A 23,320-nucleotide genomic window follows, 5' to 3' on the forward strand; every position below is an offset into this window, starting at 1 on the left:
GTAGGCTATTTCAAGCCCAACCAATTAGCCCATGTAAGAATCAAACCCTGCACCTTGTGCCTATAAGGTGAACACCTTAACCACTTTGCCAATCTCCCACCAATTTTCCAAGGAGAGGCATTTAGCCTGAGGCCATGACTCTGACACCCTGTGTTGGCCTCTGTGATGCCCTTTTGAAGGATGTCTGTGTCAGCTGGACTGTCAATTATGGCTCCCAGTTTGCAGTCCTTGGCAAACTTGGTCTGCCATAGTCCACCTGTGTTTGCCTGTACCTCTGAGAAGTATATGTCGAACAGTAGGGGTCCCAGGTCTGAGCCCTGTGGGACACCAGTTTTGACTGGTTAAGAGTTGGACCTGGAAGCCGCTAGTCTTACCATGTGGGTTCTGTCTGTAAGCCAGTTAGCACCCCATCCTGCGATGTAAGGGTTTATGTTCAGGCTGGTGAGTTTATGAATAATACCTGAGTGGGGAATGGTGTTGAAAGCCTTGACAAGGTCCAGGTAGGATGTGTGAACCACCTCTCCCCTCGTCTATCATCTGGGTGACTGTCTGCAAGAAGTCAACCAGGTTCAGTAGGCATGATGTGCCCTCATCCAAGAAGACCTGGGTTGGGTCAAGTGTTTGGAGGTTACCAATGTCTTTGTTAATGAGTTCCATGATGATGCACTCCATAGTCTTCCAGACCAGGCTAGTCAGGCTTATGGGGCGGTAGTTACCATGGTCAGCTCTGGCTCCTCCTATGAGGAGTAGAATAACTGTTGCTATGTGCCATTCTATGGGCATGTAGCCTGTGGAGAGACTGAGGTTGAAATGCTTATTTAGGTGGGGCGTTAGTTTGTTTTGTAGTGTTTGCAAGATGCAGCCTGGGACACCATCTGGCCCCAGTGATGCTGTGTTTTGCCTTTTGACAGGGCTATTTTCACCTGTGCATTAGTGATATCCGGGATACTGTAATTTTCCTTTATTGTTGTGTGCTCTTTAGGGGGTGATATGGGGGTGAAGTATGCACTGAATATATCTGCAAGGCTGTTTGCGATATCAGTAGGTTCAGTATATTCTGTGCTATATTGCATGGGCACAGCGCAAATCTGTGAGTTACCACTTAGATTCTTGACATAGCCAAAGAAGGCTTTGTGGTTATCTGCCTAATTCTTGGCTATTTTCCTTTTGAAGTTAGTCCTGGATGATTACATGAGGGACCATTTTTTCTTACTAATACTGGTCAGGGATGTTCTTCCTTCTTGGGATTTTCTTTTGTGTCTGGACTAGCGTCCTCCTTCTGTTGTATAGCCTGTTTATTGCAGGGGTCCACCAGACTGGTGTCCTTGTCTTGGAGGAGTGAGTCTTGGTTTACCAGGGATGGCATGATCTATACATCCTTGTAGGTGCTCAGAGTGCATTTGTAAATCTTTCTATATCATGGGTAGTGTTTTCCCTTAGTGTGGGGACTGTGAAACTTTCCACCTCTGCCTTTAGTAGTGTGAAGGTAGCTGTAGGAAAGGTTTTCACTGTGGTTATCTTGGGTGGGGGAGATGGTGGGGTGTGGACATCCACAGTGAATAGTTCATGGACAGATCTAACCAGTGATGGGTTTACCTCTGCTGTGTTGCACCTGTCGCTGATGTTGGTGATTACCAGGTCTACTATGTTTCCACCTCTGGTTGGGGAGTTTACCGTCTCATCCAGGGCATTTGATTTGATAAATTCCAGGAAACGCTGGGCCTGGAATAAAGTACTCAAGCAGTTTTCCCAGTTAATGGTAGGGTAGTTGAAATCGTCCAATATCAGGGTGTTCAGTAGGACTATCATGTTTTACACTGTCTCCAGGAAGGTGGAGTGGTGGTCCTGGGTCATGGAGGGTGATTTGTAGCAGGCCACAATTTGCATTGCAGTTTTGGCTGATGTTAGCTGCACATGGATGATCTCAGAGGTATCATGCTGCCCCACTAACCTGGAGGTGTAGGTATCCTTGATTAATATGGATACACCCCCTCCATTTCTGTGCCAGTCCATGTTCTGTGGCCAAAATGTGTGGTATGAGTTGTAGTCCGGTAGTGCTGGGGTGCTCTCAGGAGCCTAAAGACAGGTTTCAGTTACTGCAGAGACGTTGATGTTGTCTATACCGAGGAGTGCTGTGAGTGCGTGCATGTTGTGATTGCAACTCCTGGCATTGAGTAGCATAACCCTCATTGTTTTAATTTTGTGCTGTTTACGGAGGTGGGTTTCACCTTTGAGCCTTGCCTAAAAAAGGCACCATGGGGCAGCAAGAGCCTTGGCAAGTATTCAAAAGCCTAAGGGCGACAGGTCCAAGCTGGTATGGTATTGTTGCATGTATGTTTCCCATCTGTGCTTGTTTTTCACCTTTCCTGTAGATAATCTACTGGTAAGCAATAGAAAGCCTTAAACTGATACAAGCCTTCTAGCTGCCAAGAGAGACTTTTGGAGTGATTAAGTATCAGTGTTCTACATGTACTTGCTGTACTGAACAGTTTTTTGCCTACATGCTGATTACTCACTGTATATTGTAATCTGAAAGCTCTGTTTATTCACATATTGTATTTCATTGATGGCCTGCATCTTAGAGGTTCATAGGTAGGTACAAGGTTATCCGCCCAAGGACATTTAGAAGCATAGCTACAGTGTGTTGCCTTTCTCTGCCTCATTGATCAATTAACTGAGCCTCTGTCAAGCATAGCCAATGAAGTGATTCCAGGCAGAGATGCTGGAAGCTGTTGAAGACTGGGAGGGGGGGGTTGGTGGGTGATAGGGACCCTTAGTGATCTAAACAGGGCATGTTAACGTGAAAACTCCACACCATTCAATTTCCCTGACAGGTCTTGCTGCTGTAAAACTGGTGGGGGGGGGGCTCCCCCTCCTGGCTGTAGGGTTCTGGCACACATGATCCCAGGGGTGTATATTCTGTTACCCATTCACCCATCAAGGTTTCTCTTGAAGAGTGTCAATAAGGGGCTATGCCTAATGTAGTAAGGAATTTATTTCATATTCTCCCCTTTCATTTCTTAAGTTATTATTTCAAGAGTACATGAAGCTCAGTGGGTTTGGGTGCCACTGCATTTTGCTTAGCCTAGCTTACATATAGAAATCATCTAAATAGAAAAATAGGCATAAGCAATGTTATGTCAATAGTGTTATGGTTAGAGCATTTGTATCATATCTATGCATTTGCGGTTCAAATCCCAATAAAGGTCAAAGATGTTTATTATGTTAAAAAGTATACCTTAACCACAGTTTGCATATTTAGGTAGTAATCTTCAGTTTAATAAACATTTGAAACACCCATATAAACCCATGTGTGCCCGAGAATAAAGTCAACAGAGACTGTAATGTTATGTAAGCACATAGTGAGATGTTACTACACTTAAGTATATATATCCTGAGTAGTTAGCGGATGTGACTGTTTTGCGCACACAGGTTATATGCTTTTAAATTTCATTTAACTGTATTTAACTGCTGCCTTAATGTCGTACAATCACTTGTAAATTTGCTTACAACTGCTTAAAAGAGACGTAATCTGGCCTAATAAAAGGTAAGCCATTGTAGGTCTTGAACCCTGGACCATGCACACCACAGTCACTGGACCTACCACTAAGCCATCTGAGTTGTATACATGTTTCATGGGTTTTAGAATACACCTTTTACTACAGGCATTCCACAGTACTGACAAAAATGGGACAGTCACTTTCTGTACATATGTACAGTAGATAGTAATGTACTGTAATTTGTGAATCAACATATACAAGTTTACATATGTATAACTGTTAAAAATTAATGCTTAATATATATGCATGTCAGTGATGTGTGCATATATATATATATATATATATATATATATATATATATATATATATATATATATATATATACATATACAGGCATATATAGCCATATATATAAACATCTATGAACACACTTTGTGACACAGAAGCAATCCAAAGGAATTGAAGTGTACACAAAACACATGCAGCTCTGGTATTATAACAATTAATATTAACTTAGTTCATCATAGAATGGATGGTAGTTGTGTATGTGGAGTTTGGGGTGAGGGAGGAATGATGGGTAATGTAATTATGCATCAAGAAGAGCCTGGATTGGCTGTTCAATAAGTGAACTGGAGGTGTATACATGGAGTATGGAGGCAATAAAAAAGGACACAAAACCAGAACAATGCGCATCCCTAATACAACCTGTCAGGTCACATTGCAACACATAATTCTACAAACATATGAACATTAACATGTGTTATACATATGTACACAAACTGACTGTCACATTTGTTTACAGTAGTGACGAATGCTTGTAGTAAAAGGTATATTCTAAAAAAACATAATATTTTTACATATTTCAGATGCCTTAGTGGTAAAGTCAGTGATTGGGGTGTTCATGAGCCCGGGTTCAAGACCTGCAAGGGCTGTTTATTATTATGAGGGGCCAGCATAAGGGCAGTTGGGTGCAGGTTGAGTAAGGCGCTTTTAAGTAGTTTTAAGCTGGTTTGCTTGGGTTTGCGCAACGGGTAAGTGGAGCTAAAACACGGATAAACAGACAAGTGCTTCACAGGTGTAACCTTCGCTTACTGTCCCGCACAACACGGGCAAACTAGCTTACAGCTGCATAAATGTGCATTAGTCACCCCTTCCCTAGCAGTGCCTGCTCTGAGAAGTAAAATAATAACCACTTCCAGGATTAGCACCCACAACCATGTACACCATCCTCGAAGTAACCTACCACTAAGCTGCCTGAGATGTACCTATATCAGTTGTGTTTTCAGACAGGATAAAATACAAAAGGGAAGATTGTGTGGAAATAAGACAAAATCCCATGTACCCAATGAAATGTGTATGCTCTCTCTCTCTCTCTCTCTATATATATATATATATATATATATATATATATATATATATATATATATATATATATATATATATATATATATATATATATATATATAGATACATGTCGATATATACAGATATACATATATATAGATATATAGATAGGTTAAAACATCTACACATCTATGTGGGTACATATAAATGTATGCAATATATATTACTGGTACATAAAGATGTATGTATATATATATATATATATATATATATATATATATATATATCTTTATATATATATATATATATATATAAAAATATATATATATATATATATATATATATATATATATATATATATATATATATATACACACATACATGTGTGTATACAGCAATACAGCATCTGAATTGTTCAAATCTGAGTATAACATGGACCAAAGCAATCACACATTCTGCCCCCACCAAACAATATAAACATAACATATGAAGAGTATATGCCAATACACTATTACAAATATGTCATACGGACATGGGCCAAATAGGGTTAGTCACCAACACAACTACAATGACTGCAAATACCATGACAGAAATACACAGACATCTTTTATTTAGCAATCCTTTATTACATTCTGATGTATGGCCAAAAGGATTGAAGGACTAACATTACCTGCATGCAATACAGGAAGCATTTAACAGTGCCTGAATGAACTAGCCTGCAATTACCATAGTATTAGTCCACTAAGAGATAGGTGTTCACATAGGGAAAGAACCCCCCCACACACATATAGAATATGTATAAAAGCAGTGTCTACACATCTGCATCTGCTATGTATACCCTCCAACATCTCCCCCACACCCAAACTAATTACAACAATACATACTGTAATACCATTACCAATTATTCACCCACTGTACGACATCTGCTGAAACCTTGACATACCTGGACAGAGTCACACTAACATGGCCCTATGTGAAATTGTTGATGTTATACAATGGAACAGCTGCTGATGTTACAGGGTTTGTTTGAACAAATCATGTTTCAGAGGGTTGAAAAGTAATTACACCATAGGTTCATAGGTTCATACTAGGCTATCTGTCCTGGGGCATTTATAAGCCTAGCCCGATTGTGTTTGGCTTATGCCACCCCTTGATTTGAGTATACTGTGCCCTTTTTTAAGTTTAGTTTACTGAGCCTTTGTCTAATAGTGACATGGAAGTAATCCCCGGGACAAACCTACAATCCCCCATCCACTCATCAAGATTCTTCTTGAAGAGAGTCAGTGAGGTGTTCTGCCTAACATGAATTGGAATTCTATTCCAGAGCAAATGGAGCCTCTGGGTTATGAATCTGTCCCTCCAGCATGTTCTATTTATTTCTGTGCTGAGGTTCAAGTCCCTCGAGCGCATGGCTCTAAGGGATTTAGATTTACTGAGGTGGAGCATGTCCATTAATTCTGGGTTGGACATAGCTTTATATGTCAGGCATAGATCGCCTCGAAGTAGGCGGTATGCAACCAAGTAGAGCTGGTGTTTTTTTAACCGAGCAGCATATGGCATCCATTTGAGTCGCTTTATCCTCTTGGTGAGGTACTGTTGGGGTCTTTCCAATTGCTGCAGGTGTTGGGTAAGGTACATCCCAAAGGGGGCATTGTATTCTATGATGGGCCTGATGAGGGATGAATAAAGGGGCACGATTACCTCTCTTGATCTAGATGTGAATCCTTTCATGATGAGGTGGGCTATGTAGAAGGTCTTTCTAACCACTTTGACAATGTGGTTGTCAAAGGAGAGATTGCTATCAACTTGGGTCCCCAGATCCCTAATTACTTTCTCTGTACTTAATGGGTTTCCACCTATGTGGTAATTTGTGGGCACATTGTTTTTGCCAAAGGGTATGACTATATACTTTTTGGCATTTAGCTTTAGACCATGGCTCTTGCACCAGTTATCCATCTCTGCAAGACCTTTTTGAAGGATGTTTGTGTCAGCTGGAGAGTCGATTATGGCGCCCAGTTTGCAGTCATCTGTGAACTTGGTGAGCCATAGTCCTCCCCCATTGGCCTGTACCTCAGAAAAGTAAATACCGAACAAGAGAGGTCCCAGGACAGAACCTTGTGGGACGCCACTTGTGACCAGTTTCGAGTCTGACATGGCTCCAGCAACTCTGACTCTGTGGGTTCTGTCTTTGAGCCAGTTTGCGACCCATCTTGTGACATAGGTGTTTATATTAAGGATGGATAGCTTATCTATGATGCCCGATGGGGTATTGTGTCAAATGCCTTTGCAAGGTCCAGATAGGCTGTGTGGACTACCTTCCCTTCATCTATGGCCTTGGTGACTGTTTTGAAGAAGTCGACCAAGTTCAAAAGGCAGGATCTGCCCTTGACGAAGCCAAATTGGGTAGGATCTAGTGTCTGTAGGTCCCCAATGTCTTTGTTTATGAGTTCCATGATGATCCTCTCCATAGTCTTGCAGACTATGCTAGTCAGGCTTATGGGGTGATAGTTTTCAGGGTCCACAGAGGCGCCACCTTTGTGGAGTGGGACCACTGTTGCTGTACGCCAATCTTTGGGCACATATCCTGTAGTGAGGCTGAGATTGTACAGCAGTTTTACTTGAGGGATTAGTTCTTCTTGGAGTTCATGTAGGACGCAACCCGGGACACCATCTGGTCCCATGGAAGCAGTGTTTTTTGCTTTGGAGAGGGCGGCCTTCACCTGAGCATCAGAGATGTTTGGGAGGCTGCACTCTGCTGGGATAGATACTTGCTCTTTTGGGAGGGTGGAGTTGGAGAAGTTTGTACTGAACCTGTCTGCCAGGATATTGGTGATGTCTGTGGGTTCAGTGTAATTTTTGTCATTTAGAATCAACTCAGAACAAGTCTGGGAGTTGCATCCCAGGTTCCTAACATAACTGAAAAAAGCCTTATGATTCCCTTTAGTGTCCTGTGCAATTTTTCTCTTGAAGCTGGCCTTGGAGGATTTTATGAGGGATCGTAATTTTTTGCTAGTACTGATCAGAGATGCCTTCCCTTTTAGGGATTTTGCTCTGTCATGTAGTAGCGTCCTCCTTCTGTTGTACAGTTTATTTATGGCTGGGGTCCACCAGACTGGACACCTGCCTTTGGATGATTGGGTCTTGATTTTGTTAGGGATAACATGATCCATGCATTCCTGGAGATGTCCGTAGAATGCGTTTATATAGGATTCTGCAGTTTGGGCCATAGTTTCCACTGGCCCTGGGGCCTTGAAGGATTCCACTTCGGTTTTGAGAAGTGTGAAGTTTGCTTTTGAGAAGTTTTTCACTGTGGTTTTCTGGGCTGGGGGTGGGGTCGGGATGTGGATATCCAGTGAAATTAATTTATGGTCTGATCTTACCAATGAGGGATATACTTCTGGTATGGAGCATAGAGTCCCCATGTTGGTAATGATTAGGTCTAGTATATTTTCCCCTCTTGTGGGAGTGGTGACTAGTTGTTCCATAGCATTTGAGTTTATAAATTCCAGGAACCTTTGGGCTAAGGTGCTGGGGCTTGAGTAATGCTCCCAGTCTATGTTTGGGTAGTTGAAGTCACCCAATATAATGGTGTTTGGAGAGATCTTCATGTTCTCCAATGTTTTCAGGAAAGCCGAGTGGGATTCCTGACTTTGAGAGGGTGGTCTGTAGGATGCTATAAACTGAAAAGCAGTCTTGCCCACTGTCAGTTGCACATGGATGGTCTCCGATACTTCGTGCAATGCCACTAACCTGGAGGTGTGGATATCCTTGATAAATATGGAAACTCCCCCTCCTTTTGTGGTTCAGTATGGGTTTTGGGGCCGAAAAGCATGATATGAGGTATAACCTGGTAGTGCTGGGGTGCTCTCTGGAGCCTTTAACCAGGTTTCTGTCACTGCATGGATATCGATGTTCTCCATACTGAGGAGAGCTTCGATTGCATGCATCTTGAGGTTAAGACTTCTGGCATTGAGCAGCATTACCCTTAGTTTCTTGTTCCTTGTGCTGTCTATGGAGGTGGGTTTGACTTTTGAGCCTTGCCTAAAAAAGGCACTATGGGGGTGGCAAGAGCCTTTGCCAATATCCGAAAGCCCAGGGGTGACAGGTGCAAGCCGTCCCTAGCGAAGCAACGTGGCTTGTCGAGCATGTCATCCCAGGCTGACAGACACTGGATCCCCTTTGAATGACACCCAAATTTTAGCCAATTGTTAAAATCGGTCATTTTTTCTTTATACTTTGGCATCATTCTAGGTGAGGGTAAGATGCTGCTCAAGGTCAGGGTCATACCGGCCTGGGCTACATGATCAGAGAGCTCCTCTATGTCTCTTTTCATGTAGTCGAGGGAGGTACGTCTCAGGTCATTCATGCCAGCATGTACAATGACTGAGTCATATTTGTATTTGCTTTGGAGTGACCTGAGTACTTGCATTATGTGGCCGATTCTAGCGCCGACAGGCAGCTCACTGTGACCTTCTCTTTATTCAGCCTGGTGAGCGGGACGTCAGTGTGTCTGACAATAGAGTCACCTATTACAAGAGTATCAGGTGTGTTATTCAGCCTTAAGGGCTGTGACTGCTTGGCACACTGGCTTTGTGTGCTATGTGTTGTACGTGTTTTGTTTTGGGGTAGCGTTTGCTTGGATGTCTGCTTTGGAGGGCTCTGTTGCTTAGGCAGAATTTTATTTAGAGCCTCCGAGTATGTTTTTGTGTTTTTATGTGTTTGGTTCGCTGTTCTGGTGGGACTATGTGATACTGGAATTGTGTTGTGTGAGGTTACCTTCTCCTCCTGACTGGTTACACCAGTTTTGAGATGAGAGAGCTCAGCCTCCAGTTTGGCTATATGGTTGCATCTCTCACATATATTTGAACCTGTTTGGAGGAGGAGAGGGTTGTCCGTGTACATAAGACAGTTGTAACATTGCCTCAAAATTCCCAGATTCACCAGCTGGACTGGAGAGGAAACCATTGACTGGCCTTTGGACATGCTAGAGTAATATAGGGAACTTAATTAAAACGGACCAATAGGGGACAAGGTAATCATAGAGAGTATAAGAGTAAGTAGTGCTTATGGTTTATTAGTGCTAACTTGTAAAATTACTTATTTGGACCAGTGAGGGGCCTTAGAATGAGAATATGGTGTTTAATTTGAGAGATAGAGCAGTTCTAAGGGAAAAAGTGAAGAGCAGACTTTGTGGAGCCAGGAATAGTTTAAACCCAATTAGGCGGCGCTGCCCGATGTTGCACTATGCGCAAAAATGTGCAAAACCGTGCAAAAGAGGGTTATAAGAGAGGGAGGTCAAGGAGTTAGGAATTGACCCAAAATGGCCAAAAAAACTACAGTTTCAAGGCAGTGATCACTCCCACAGGGGCAGGCAGGCTGCTCAATGTTTATCACTGCCACTGATGAACACAGAGACTTCCCTTTAGCCCAAGCAAACAATGGCCTCCAAGAAACTTACAAACAGTTCAGAACAGCAAATCTGTAACTGAACTTTTTTATATCTCAGAAAAGTAGGAAAAAAGCAAGATTTTTTTTTTTTGTTTTTTTAAGGAAAGCAGAGGTTCACAAGTATCAACAAGTTAGAACAGTGCAGTAAATGACCCCACACTTGAGTGCTAGGCCAGAGACAGATAAAATGCAAGTTTTAGGAAAAAAAACGATTTTAAAAATAAGTGCAGGCAGGAAATTCAGTAATCAGCTCTAGGTTGTGTTCTAAATACAGTTACCAACACAGAAATCAAGTTTAACAAGCCAGAAAATGCTCAAAAGTAGGCAGCAATGCAGAAAAACTTAACAAATAATCTGAAGCAAAATACTTAAAATCTCAAAAGTGGCTCCTTTCTTCTCTCAGCGTTTTCCAGGAAGTGTTACCAATGACCGATTATCAGCATAGTATGATACACATTAACACCACACTAAAGATGTCTGGTGAGCACACTGTAAACCCCCTAACATTATATGCATAGCCATACAGTCTTGAGCTGGTCAAACAACCTGGCCAGATTGAAACATATGTAGAAGTACTGGGTACAGACAAACCCTGCACAAGTAGCAATGTTCAGAAATATAACAGCAGTACTCACATGTAGACCTAAACGTCTAGACATTCCACACAATATAGTTGAGTTTGTCTCCATACAGCTGCTGCAATAGATTTCAGACCACACTTCCAGGCTGTCTACCTCACAAGTAAGGCAAAGGGACAACACCCAGTAGCAGCACTCAGTTATACTCCACTGTTGCCATGGTATTGGCTAATGGAGTAGCTACACAGCTGATGTGCTTGTAATTAACTACTTTAGAACACCAATTGGAGATCAGGATAGCACATGGTACTGATCTCTAACTATAAAAGGATGGCTTGTCACACATTCAAACCATCTGTATATACCTGCAGAACAAATACTCCAAAATGAAATAAAACAAAGACTGAAATAAATAAAATACCACTCAATAACACCTTTAATTACCAATAAGGTATGTATAAATTGTAGTATGTCTGTGTATGTAGTACTTGTTCTATAATAATTACATTGTAATCGATGCATATAGTGGAAATAGCTATCCTGTAGTAATGTATTGTTGAGCAGTAGTTATGCCTGTAGTATTTTGTGTGTACTGTTGTAGGTCACAAGACAATGTCTTCATACACCAGAAGAGATGATTTATTTTGGCTTGGAATTCATTAATTCATTTCCAGCCACTGTCTGCGTCAGGGTTGGTCCAACAAGTATGTGCTATAACAGAGGATAGTATATGTTGATATATTGTAACAGTAGACATATGTATGGGTGTATTAGTGAGATGAACATGTCAAAGGTGGGCTTACTTTGCAAATTATAATTTGCATTGTGGGATAATGTGCCAATAACTGTGTAATGTACAGTATCCTAGGCAGATCTGTCTCATCTGTATTCCATTTTACATAGCATTTGTGTTATGTTATGCAAACATTAGTTATGTCTGTTGGCAATTACAATACTCAATAATAGGATACATATGAATTGTATTCATCTGACAGTTCAGCAGTATGATAGCAAAGACAATTGGAAGAGCTAGGTAACTATCCATGCACATAAGACATGTAATATCCACCTCTCTAGTATCACTTGCAAGCAATAACAGCTCTACATGTGTACATGTTATGCAAATGTGTTGTGACCCTTGTTACAGGGCTGGGCCAAATGGCTATGTGCACACCTACATAGAGTGGATATGGAGAATAGAGACCCACTGGTTGAACTTTCATGTTTGTGTAGCCAAACCTCTAATTGCCAACCTAACAGCTGCTTCCAAATTCTGTATGTAAGGTTGTGCACAGTACTGCTAAGGAAACAAGTTGCATATCATCTTTAACTCCAGTGTAACATCTGCAGTAGGAATGTAGGATGTAGGAGACTGCTGCTAATGTGTAATAGCCACTTCATAGGTGATGGCTTACACTATCTGATTATTTCCTGATCATGTTGATAGTGGCAGCAGAGTCTATTGATACTTGACTCTGTTTGGGGAGTGGGTGTCCATGTCCAACAGACCTCATGGTTTTAGTGGATATGTATGTATATACCCAGAAAACGATATAGACCTGTTGACATTTGCATCATCTGTAATCAACTATCAGGATGTGATGTGCTCCTCAGATGAGGATTGCTGCTAAAGTTAGCTACTATGTTTCTGTAATAGCCAGTGTTTTCACGTCCATAACTCATATATACACTTGTGAGCATCACCGTCTAAATCATCTTCATAAGCAATACGTAAACTAAATACAGTACTCAGTACTTGTAGTACTGAATGCGTATACAGGCATGTCCACTGGTCAGCTACTGGTGTTTAGTAATGTCAGCTTTGTGTATGTGGCCATTCTGGGGGAATGTAATCTCTATGCCATGTACACTGCCAAACCCACCTAACACCACACCCCACACATTGTCTGGGATGCAGCTACAGAGGCAAGCTGAAAGGCAGTCCAGTCTACAGCCATGACTGGACAGTCATGCGGTGTAGGTTAACACATGCATCTCATCACCACACTCAACACATACCCTTACCAGAACACAGTAAGGACACCCACACATACCACCAGAAAGCACACACATTCACAGAGGCTTCCAAGTATCTGGCCAAGCAAGGAGCAAGGGACCTCCCAAGCCAGAATAGACAGACAACAAAATACACATACTGTATGACATAGGTTGCAAAACTGTGCCACTCCTCACAACACGTGGCCAGAAACATGCCCAACAGTACTCATATGTGAATGCAAAGTCCAGCACTATGTCACACACCAAGCTATACGAGGGCAAACATACTGTCAGCTGCCTGTCTGCCATGATTAACCACATACCCCTACACTCAGACCACCTTTTGAACTGTACACTTGGCTCTGGCATATTCCATGTTGTTGTGCAGGACCTGGGATGCCATAGCCTGGACTGCATGGAAACAAACATGTAGGAACTGTCAGGTCTTGTAGCCCATGCAGGTATGTCCCAAGGCCTGGGTAGCAGTCTGCCATTGCCCAGAATGATACTGCAGTACAGGGACAAAAGGACTGTATTCCCCAATTGTCTAATGTACTGGTGTAATCCAAAGGGTATCCAGTATCTCTCTGCCCAGGATAACATGGTTGACAGACCATGATGCTTTGCCAGACAGGGCCTGCACCTGTCACCACTGGTAATCTGGATAATGGTAAGGGCTCATGCTTCCCCTATAGTGCCTTCATCATGCAAGGTTCAAGTGACAATTCCACTGCTGTAACAGGGACAGCCAAGCAATAAACTGCATGTCTAGCTACTCAATGATACATTTTGGAAACTCAATTGGACTCACTTACTTCAATCCTTAACATGGATAACATATATGTGCAGTGACAGAGATATGGTCAAGGCTCCAGAGAGCACCCCTGCATGACCATGTTATAACACATACCTCACCTCTTGGCCATTATCCTTTATTGGAACACACAGGCCACAGGTGTGTCCATATTCCTGAAGGATATGTATACCCCCAGGCTAGTTGCACTTGCATAACTTTAGATGCCTTATACTGAGCAACTACCTCTGTGCCAAAGTGGAATCCAAATTGCACCTTGCTACAGATCACCCACCATGCCTCTAAATTCCCAGCTGTCATATTGTGCTGTAATTGGGAATATTAGGTTTGAGACAGAAAAGCATAATTATGGCTACTCTCAACTATCCCACAATTAACTGGGAAGACTCCTCATGCACCAACACCCCTGCTCAATGCATGTTGGATTTCATCACCACAATGATCTGGATCACCACAGTCACACAAACAAGACTAACAGTATGCTGCACATAGTCAGTCTCCAAAGCCAATGTTATGCTTCTTAAGACAGAAGTGGTGAATGTCATGGTACCCATGCAGATGGACAATGCATGTGCAAATGCTGAATCCTACACAAATGCACTTTAAGCACTCACATTAGTGCAGTGATTGTGCTATTGTAATCAAACCAAGATCCAAACAGACACAAACAGGAAGGCAAACTGGTGGTAACCTGCCATAACCTGTACCACAGAAGGTAGACACTGTTGCAAGAGTGAACACACATGAGTGGAGGTGATCCCTGGTCAGCCTCAGTAAGATTTAGATACACCATATAAGACCACACAAAACCACCGTGAAACTAATCGGCCACATATTATGAGGCCAACCGCAGGGCATTCTATAGCTGTGTCATGAATCATAATGACAATGACAACACCTGCTTCACAGCACTATAGCATGAGAAGTACTGCAACTACAGAAATAGCACTTGTTCACCCAGATAGGGTCTGTGATAACTTAAACCCACTCTCACCTCCCCCAACAGTTACATATATTTATATATACATGTACACTACAGAGTCCCTGTAATATCAACTATGCAGGTACAAGCTGCACTCTCTAAATCCATACATATAGCTTGCATGGGACCTGTCAACATCACAGGATGTGTTCTACACAAAGGTCAGAACAATTTGCTCTCCAGCCACACGTCATGTTTAATCATAGCTGCATGTCAGGCTGTGTACACACTGAATGGTGCACAGCAACAGTTATCACACCCCACAAAGAGGGAGACACCACTGATAATGAGAAATAGTGCACTACTACCCTGCTGAGTCTGGTCTGTAATGCCATGAACCTTGATCAACTTATTTGATATAGTCAGTACAGATGTAGATGACAGTAAGGGTGATTCACACAACATATCTTGACCTTGCCAGGTCTTAGGACACCATCACCCATACTGGGTTCCAGCTACACTCAGTAAACTAGGTGTATATGCCTATGTCACATGATTGGTTGGCAACTGGACCGCTGGCAGAACCAACACTACAGAAGGTGTCTGACTAATACACGCACAGCAAACCAGTGCCAACTCCAGTAATACAGGGTTCAGTCCTGGTACTCCCCCTCTGTTATCTAAATATATACCACACAGACTAACATAGAAGGCATCTGCCTATTGAAATTTGCAAATGACTATGAACTAGGAGCTATAGTTGACTCAAGTGCTATGGGCAACATACAGAAGGGCCTTTGTGGGTTGGATGTGTGGTGTCTGATGTATGGCCACAATCTCACTGCAAAGTATTGCATTGTCATCCCCTATGTTAAAAACACTGTACCCATGAACTACCACCTAGGCAGCGGGAAACATAATGGAAACTGTGTGTGTATGGGATCCAGTTGGACAGTAGTCTTTCCTCTGATAGTCACTTCACCACACCAGTCAGGTAGTCGTAAGTGGCACCCCTAATCATGAAAGGTGCCATCCATAAATATAGAGATCATTGTTCACCCATACGCAACACTCAATTGACCCATGATAGATCACATATTTTCTTTAAGTGTTATTTTCCACGTTCAGATGGCCTACACTGGCCTTCCAAAACCCTAGATCTACTATGTAGCATGATGCCTACCCTGAATAAATCCATGTCCAACCCAGTGATGTTGGGCATGCTACACTTAAACATCCTGATTTCAAATAAACACATACTTCATGGACATCCACCTTTCTAGTACAAGGATCATAACATGCCTGACAGATCCCTGTCCCATACACTTTACATACTCCTGTCATAATATTCATCCTTGTCCAGCAAAGCTGCACATTGCCCCTCTTTGAGACATGGTGTGATGATTGCATGGCAAATATGTCAGTAAACTTGTGGATCAGTTCTGTGTCACTGCTTGAACAGGTCACTGAAAGTTACCTGTCTGTTGGCTACAGTTAGGTAACCTTTCAGCCTATGCTTATACATGGCGCAGGGCATATAGCTTACTAGTTCACTATGAACATACATGCTATAGTTGATATCCAACCCTGCAAATACCATCCAGCTATTCATTGTCCCATGTGTTTCACATGTGCAACACAGCTAGTACATGGCAGGATGCTATACTGCTGTACAGTGCCATGTAGATGTATATGGCAAAACACATACATGTACAACTTGCTGTGAGCAAGTCTGCAGGGTCACAGGTCATGTCTCTTAAGGCTGTGTATGACTATATATGTGACATATACACAGCATTAAGGTCTCTTGCATTCATGTCAACACATCCAGACATGTGCTAATAGGTAGACACCAGTACAGGCAAACAGACATGCACACATCAAGACAACATCCACATGGAGTATGAGCAATGTCATCACTTGACACACATATATATGATGATAACATGAAATCACCAATAAGTGTCAAATGCGTGTGAGTTAAACATGTCAGTGGTGTTAGTGTCATGCAGATTTGCAAAGCCATATGTGTAATTATAATAAATGTGATACACATGTATGTGCAGCTGTACGTCTGTACTTCTCTGTGAGTTGCTGTGATCTGTCACCGTCATAATATCTGCCAGGTATGCCGCATGCCAGGGTGCCACAATACAGCCATATGGAGGATGAGGTCCTCATTCCATATCTCCTTGACAACCATGAGACACCTTTCAGACATGTGCCACAGGATGCACAGCACTGGGATGCTCAGTGGGAGGAAATTCGCAGGAGGGTAAATGATGTTGGTGGCCACATTCACACCTATTATCAGGTGAGCTGACACTGCAATGATTTAATTAGATGGGCAAAACAGCATGCAAACGCAATCACCAGGGAACAAGTTGCAACAGGTGGGGGGGGTCACTCACCCAGCCCCACTCACATGTACTGAGGAGCTCCTGGCCAACCTGGGGACACATGCAGAACTCCATCCACAAGCTACAGCTGATATTGTGGAGGTGGGTGTCTCACAACCACTGAGCCAGGAGTTGGCTGGTAAGTCACTACTGCACATATAACACAACTATATTTAATATAGATACATATGTTACTGTACAATATTTAACTTAACATCATATGCAAGGCATGTATGCACACATGCCACATACTGTAGTTTGCTACTCTATGTATGCACAGATGTGCATACTGCATAGTATAGTCTATTGTACTGACTTTTGTGCCAACATGCACATTGCACACTGTAGCTATCACATAGGTGTGGATAATGGTCTTACTACTCTGACACTCTTATTTAGGTACCTCTGGCATTTTGCAGCGGCAGCAGCCTGCTGCTGGTGACTTTCTTATTACTTATCAGGCTTGATAACGCACATATCATATTAAATGCATGCTATCTGCCATGTGGCCATTTAACACACATGCACATAATGTATGGTGATCCTGTTAATATACACAGGTCAGACCTGCAATGCATCACAGTGGTTACCCATGTGGAATATTTGAAGACTATATGGAGCACCTACACTAAAGCTTACAAACTGTCATTGCCAGATGCATGGATAGCTGTAAATACAATGGTGGATGTGTGGTTCACTGTAGGGACATGTACTACAGATCAGCATAAAGCATGTGGGGAATACAATACAGAGAGCAGGTGTGTGCAAACACTCTATATGTTTTGGAGCTGGATTATGACAAACCGACACGAGTCACCCTTGTGGAGTATACCCTTGCTATGAATGACACACAATGTCATCTGCTATCTGACATGTCCATGACATTTTATGGGCTGACTGCAACACTGGTTTACTATCCTGCAAAACACAATATCTCACATCCCAAACAGACCACCCTCTGTCTGCATAAACTTGTCCTCAGTGGAGCATATGACATCTACGGGTGTGTTTCATATGGGACAACACTGACATATGAAACAGATGCCCATCACAACCATTGGACAAAACATGTTTACACATGGCCATGGAGGATGCCCAGAGACATGAAGCAACACAGACAGTAGAAGGGATGTACATGTGTGTAAACCCTGTTGTACATTGGCTCAACACAATAGAACTATGGCCTTTGTGTAATGGTTATAATGCAGATGTGATAAACTAAACATCATACAGGGCTGTGCACACCTTGTGTAGGAATGACATCAAAGCACCACAAAACATGTCTTGAACATTTTGAGTGTGTCACGACATGCAAGCTTTAACCTATACAGTATCCAAATACATACATGTGTTGCATAACATGCACATACAAACACAGAAGGCCACAGATACTATACATTCATCTTGCTGGTGTCAGACATCACTGTCATGGTTGCTCCTTGTGTGTGTGTGAGATACACAGATGGCATGTGGAACATGGAGTACTGCAAAGTTACCCATGTCAGGGCATAGTTGCCAGGCATCCGCAATATGATTGCAGATGTGCAGTGGTGTCATCTGTATACCCTTCAATGACCTGTGTCACACATTCCACATTAGGGTTTAGTGTGTATACACCTCAGTGATGTGAGTCACATTCCACATTAGATATGTATTGTATCTGAACACAGTCATGGCTATGGATTGTGTCTGTAACTCACACTGTATAGCAATAGTGAAGCCACATGATGCCCTGCAATGGCTATGCATATCAGCTCAATGTGCAGTATGTCACTGTATATCTGTAGGGCAGACTGACAACATTGCATCAGCTGAAGGTCCATGCTAATATAACTCGCCCTTGCATTGGGACACCAGTACCTCACTGTATATTTGAAAGGACACCATTTTGTTAAACATGTATGCATGTCATTCATCACTTCAGCAGAAGATGCCATTCTACATGTGATTGGCAAGGACATATGCCACACATCAGGCCGGTGTACTGTTAACCTGTGCTGGCCTGTGGCACCATTGCAAAGTAGGGACAGCCATGTCAAACATGTGTGTACAGCCACATGCACATTGTGTGTAGACTCAGTTCAGGGGTAAGCAGAATAATGTTGAACAGACATGCACTGTTTATGGGAAGATATGCAAGGTAGGGCTCTGGCAAACATAGTATTCACTCAACATACCCATCTGCTCATGTTCTCCTCACACATAGGGGCAGTGGCTAGCACAAAGCATCACTGGTGGATGTACCCAGGTCAGCGATGATCTGTTACGATGTGGGGTATGGTGCACAAAACATGGCAGTGCAGTGCAACAGTGCATAGTGCATGCATTGTGTTGCAGGTTTGGGGCATAACCTACTAACACAAATTGTGCAACACAGGGATGTATGCTAACTACTACTATAATTGTGTAAGCTGCATGCCTTCTGCCATAACACATGCATGCTGTGTGCAACTCAGGGATTTATGATAACCACCACTATAATTGTCTAAGCCAAATGCCTTCTGCCATATCACATGTATGTTGCATGCCGTTGGGTGCCATATCATGTGTCTGTCTCTGTGTGTCTGTCTCTGTCTCTGTACTGTGATGTATAACTGGTAATGTACATTCTAGTCTGCCCCTCACAGGTGTTGATGTAGGTGTGTTGGTGTCCTGCAGTCAACCTGGTGTTAGTGTCCCCACAGACTCTAGCAGTGATGATGAAAGTATGATTGAGGCACAGGCAGGGCTGAATCTGTGACATTGGTTGGCATTCCACCTGTATCCCCCTCATCCCCACACACAGTTGTCATGCCTACACATACCCAATCACCAGTGGCCATAGTGGAAGGACAGGTGGTGGGTGGTAGCATGGAACAGGAAAGTGTGGAGACTATGGAAGGTGTGTCTGCATACCATGATCCCAGCCAAATGACTGGTGATGTCCCATACAGGCATGTGCCCAGGGCAGCTTGTAGGGGGGCTTTTGGCCAACATGACCCTGCAAGACATAACACATCAGCTGGTGTCACCAGATGCATGTTTCAGGCTGTAATGGTGGCACAGGCACATCTTGTATGGCACAACAGAGAAGGTCTGATGCTTCAGAGGTCTTTTGTTTGTTCTTTAACTGACAACATCCAGGCAATTGCAAATGCTCACCATCAGCTTGCAGATGTTTTGGGTGGACGATTGTGTGACATGGTGGGAGTCCTTGACTGTGGCATGTCAATCCTCAAGCTTGGAATGTATGTGCTAAAACATCTGGTGGGAGTAAGGCATCGGACATGTGGACATAAGCCAGCTACACCAACTGTCGAAGGTGTACATGAACATGCTACTTCAAATGTCCGCTCACGTAGTGGCAGTAGCAACAGCAGTGCAGCTGGTGCTGTGCTGTCCACACAAGACACAATAGGCCATGTGCATGTGGTCCTGGATGGTTCCAACAGGGACATGGTTCTGGTGGACATGTGTCATCAGACAGTACCCAATCTGGACCTCTGTCTGGTAGTGGCCGTGCAACCCCTGGCAGGTGCAGGTCATGTTGCCAGACACTGTGAACTGTTCAACATGCCATGTACAGTCTGCAGCTGTCAATAATACCCCTGTGTAGGCCAGACACATGCCAGGCCAGTGTGCATACATACACACACAGCAGAAACAAATGTAGAGCACCTCAACACACACGAATAACATCCACACATGTCCAATGAGATAAAAGGCCTTAACCCACACACATGATGTCACCCAATGGTGCAGCCTAGGCCTCTGGCAAACATTATCACCCTGTGCATATGATGATGCCTGTGCTGCATCCCTGTCATCCATACTATCGGTGCAGGGACATGGTCATATGGTCTGATGCTCAGGGTGAACATACTAAGAAGACAATCTTAGATTACCATTGTTGAGTAGTGTTGACAGGCAGCAGACATACCATGTACTACAGTTTTAGAATGCATTTTGTACTGTTGACAGTATGTATCATGTGTAACACCAGTAACTGCATGGTGATCTTGATGTTCTTCCTTCCTCTTGCAGGTGTAATTGCATGTGCCAAATGTGTGCATACAGACTACAAGAGGGATGTGAATGTTTTCAGTTAGTGTCCCGTACGTAACTTTAGACTACTCACAGGTCTGTATGACAATACCTGCATGCACTTTGTAGCTTCCACATCACAGTTATAATCTCCCAAGTTTCAAACATGTTTACTGATCTAATGGTCCAAGATCATGATAGCTGTGTATTAAGCTACTGTGGCCAGAGCCTCACATCCATACTGGGTGACATCACAGGTATAGTTACCCGGAGCAGGGAGGAGGCAAAAGAGTGTTTCAGCAGATGACAAGGGTAAAGGCTAGTTGAAAAGGTGTTTTCTCTTTGGAAAGCAGTTATACCCGCTCTCATGATAGGATGTAAACACACCCACACACTCAGGGATTTACAGACACAGAAACACACACTCTGACACACACACACAGTTGCCACTGTTGGGATTAGAACCCCTGCCCATGTACAAATCATTATTATAGTACTACACAGTTATGAGACGCGCTACAGAGAGTACACATTTACAGGCAGTCAGAATGGCCTTCTACGATTGATGACATCAACAGGGATACTAGATTGCAGTGAGTGGATGTGGTGAGGGGGTTTTATCATTTAAGTATAGTAAAATACAGCTTCACTCCAGGGATTGGAGAGACAGACACACACACACAAACACATACACACACTGTGGCACTCACAAAGATATACACCTAAGTCACACACATACAGACACTTGATACATGTGAGATTCAAACCTCTGCCTATGTCTTGCTTTCTACATTTCACTCTGTACCGATGTCTACAACAGAGTACAGGAGAGTAAATGACATTGGAGATATATTCCCCACCATATGTGACATATATGGACACACACACACACACACTTGCCAGTACTGGGAATCAAACACCTGCTTATCTCATGATAGGTATTACAGAGTTACAACACTATTGCATGCGCTACAAAGCTTACTGACTTTTACCTTTGCCAACTGTGCTGACATATGCACAATATATGCACAGGGGAGGTGTTCTTGTTACAGGTGTCAAGAGGTTTGCCTTCAGTGTCACCCTTACTGCATTCTACTTTGTGTGTCTTCCCCTTCAATTAACAACACCAGAGCTTAGCAGTTACACAGGTTATTGTAGGAATGGTTGTAACATACCTGTGAGCTGTCTTCAGTTATCATTCATCTGAAAAGTAGCCCCATCACTTGGTATTTATGTCTTAACATCTGTCCATACCTAAAGTACAGCTTACTGTACTTTGAGCATATCACCATATACACGTGGCAATGTTGAGGCTGCATTGCAACTGCATGATGTACTAAGACAACAGTCACCTTCAAACATCAGACACTCCACACACATGGAATTTAAACACACATCAATAGATGTACACATATGCAGTCTCCATCAGTAAGTGGACTATCAGGTCAAGAGGATACATTCTACACCTTTCCCACACCATGTGTGAAACGTAACTGAGCAGTACACCATATTGGATGTTCTATTCATGTACCAGTAAGACACACAACCACCTTCATTGAGTAGCTAAGTGGACATTTACACCAACAGCACATATCAGCAAGCGACACACACAGCAATATTCCATGTCATAATGCCACAAACTGTTAGTTTACAGTTCCACTGTGAAGTCAGGGCACTGTAATGGTCAACAGTGAACACATCATATTTGCCACACACGCCTCATATTTGCCACACACACCTCAAGATTATTGAAAGAGTGCCAGCAATGTGCTCTGTTTGAGCTAGGAATTACACTTGTTCAAGCATGTGTGAAGTCTGTGGCTTATAAACATCTCAGCCCAGCATGTTGTGGCTATTGTGTTAAAAAGGTGTATGTCCAGACAGCACACAGCATGCATGGCTTGCAATTGTTGACATGGGGTATATCTAGGAGATGTGGGTCACACATGGCTGTACATGTCATGGACATATCACCTGTAACTATTCAGAAACATGCAGAGCATAGCTGTATTTCCCTGAGTCTGTCAATACAGGTCACGTGTGTAAGACCTACAGTGCTGTTATTTGGGTATGTTTGTAGGCATTGCATTTGGTGGACATGTCTAATGACATACATGCCCCATGGATTGTTGTATGATATGATAGGTGTCATGGGTAACCAGTAGAGAGAGGTTATTACATCTGTCAACATAGATATCAAAATCTATGTACTGTTAGCATTCAGCAGCCATGGACCTATCTTCCATGTGCATGTGTAATGAATGTAGCCACCTGTATGTACAAAGGACAACAGT

Source organism: Protopterus annectens, chromosome 8.part0 (genome assembly GCF_019279795.1).
Source record: "Protopterus annectens isolate FY-2018-M chromosome 8.part0, PAN1.0, whole genome shotgun sequence".
NCBI classification, from domain to species: domain Eukaryota; kingdom Metazoa; phylum Chordata; order Ceratodontiformes; family Protopteridae; genus Protopterus; species Protopterus annectens.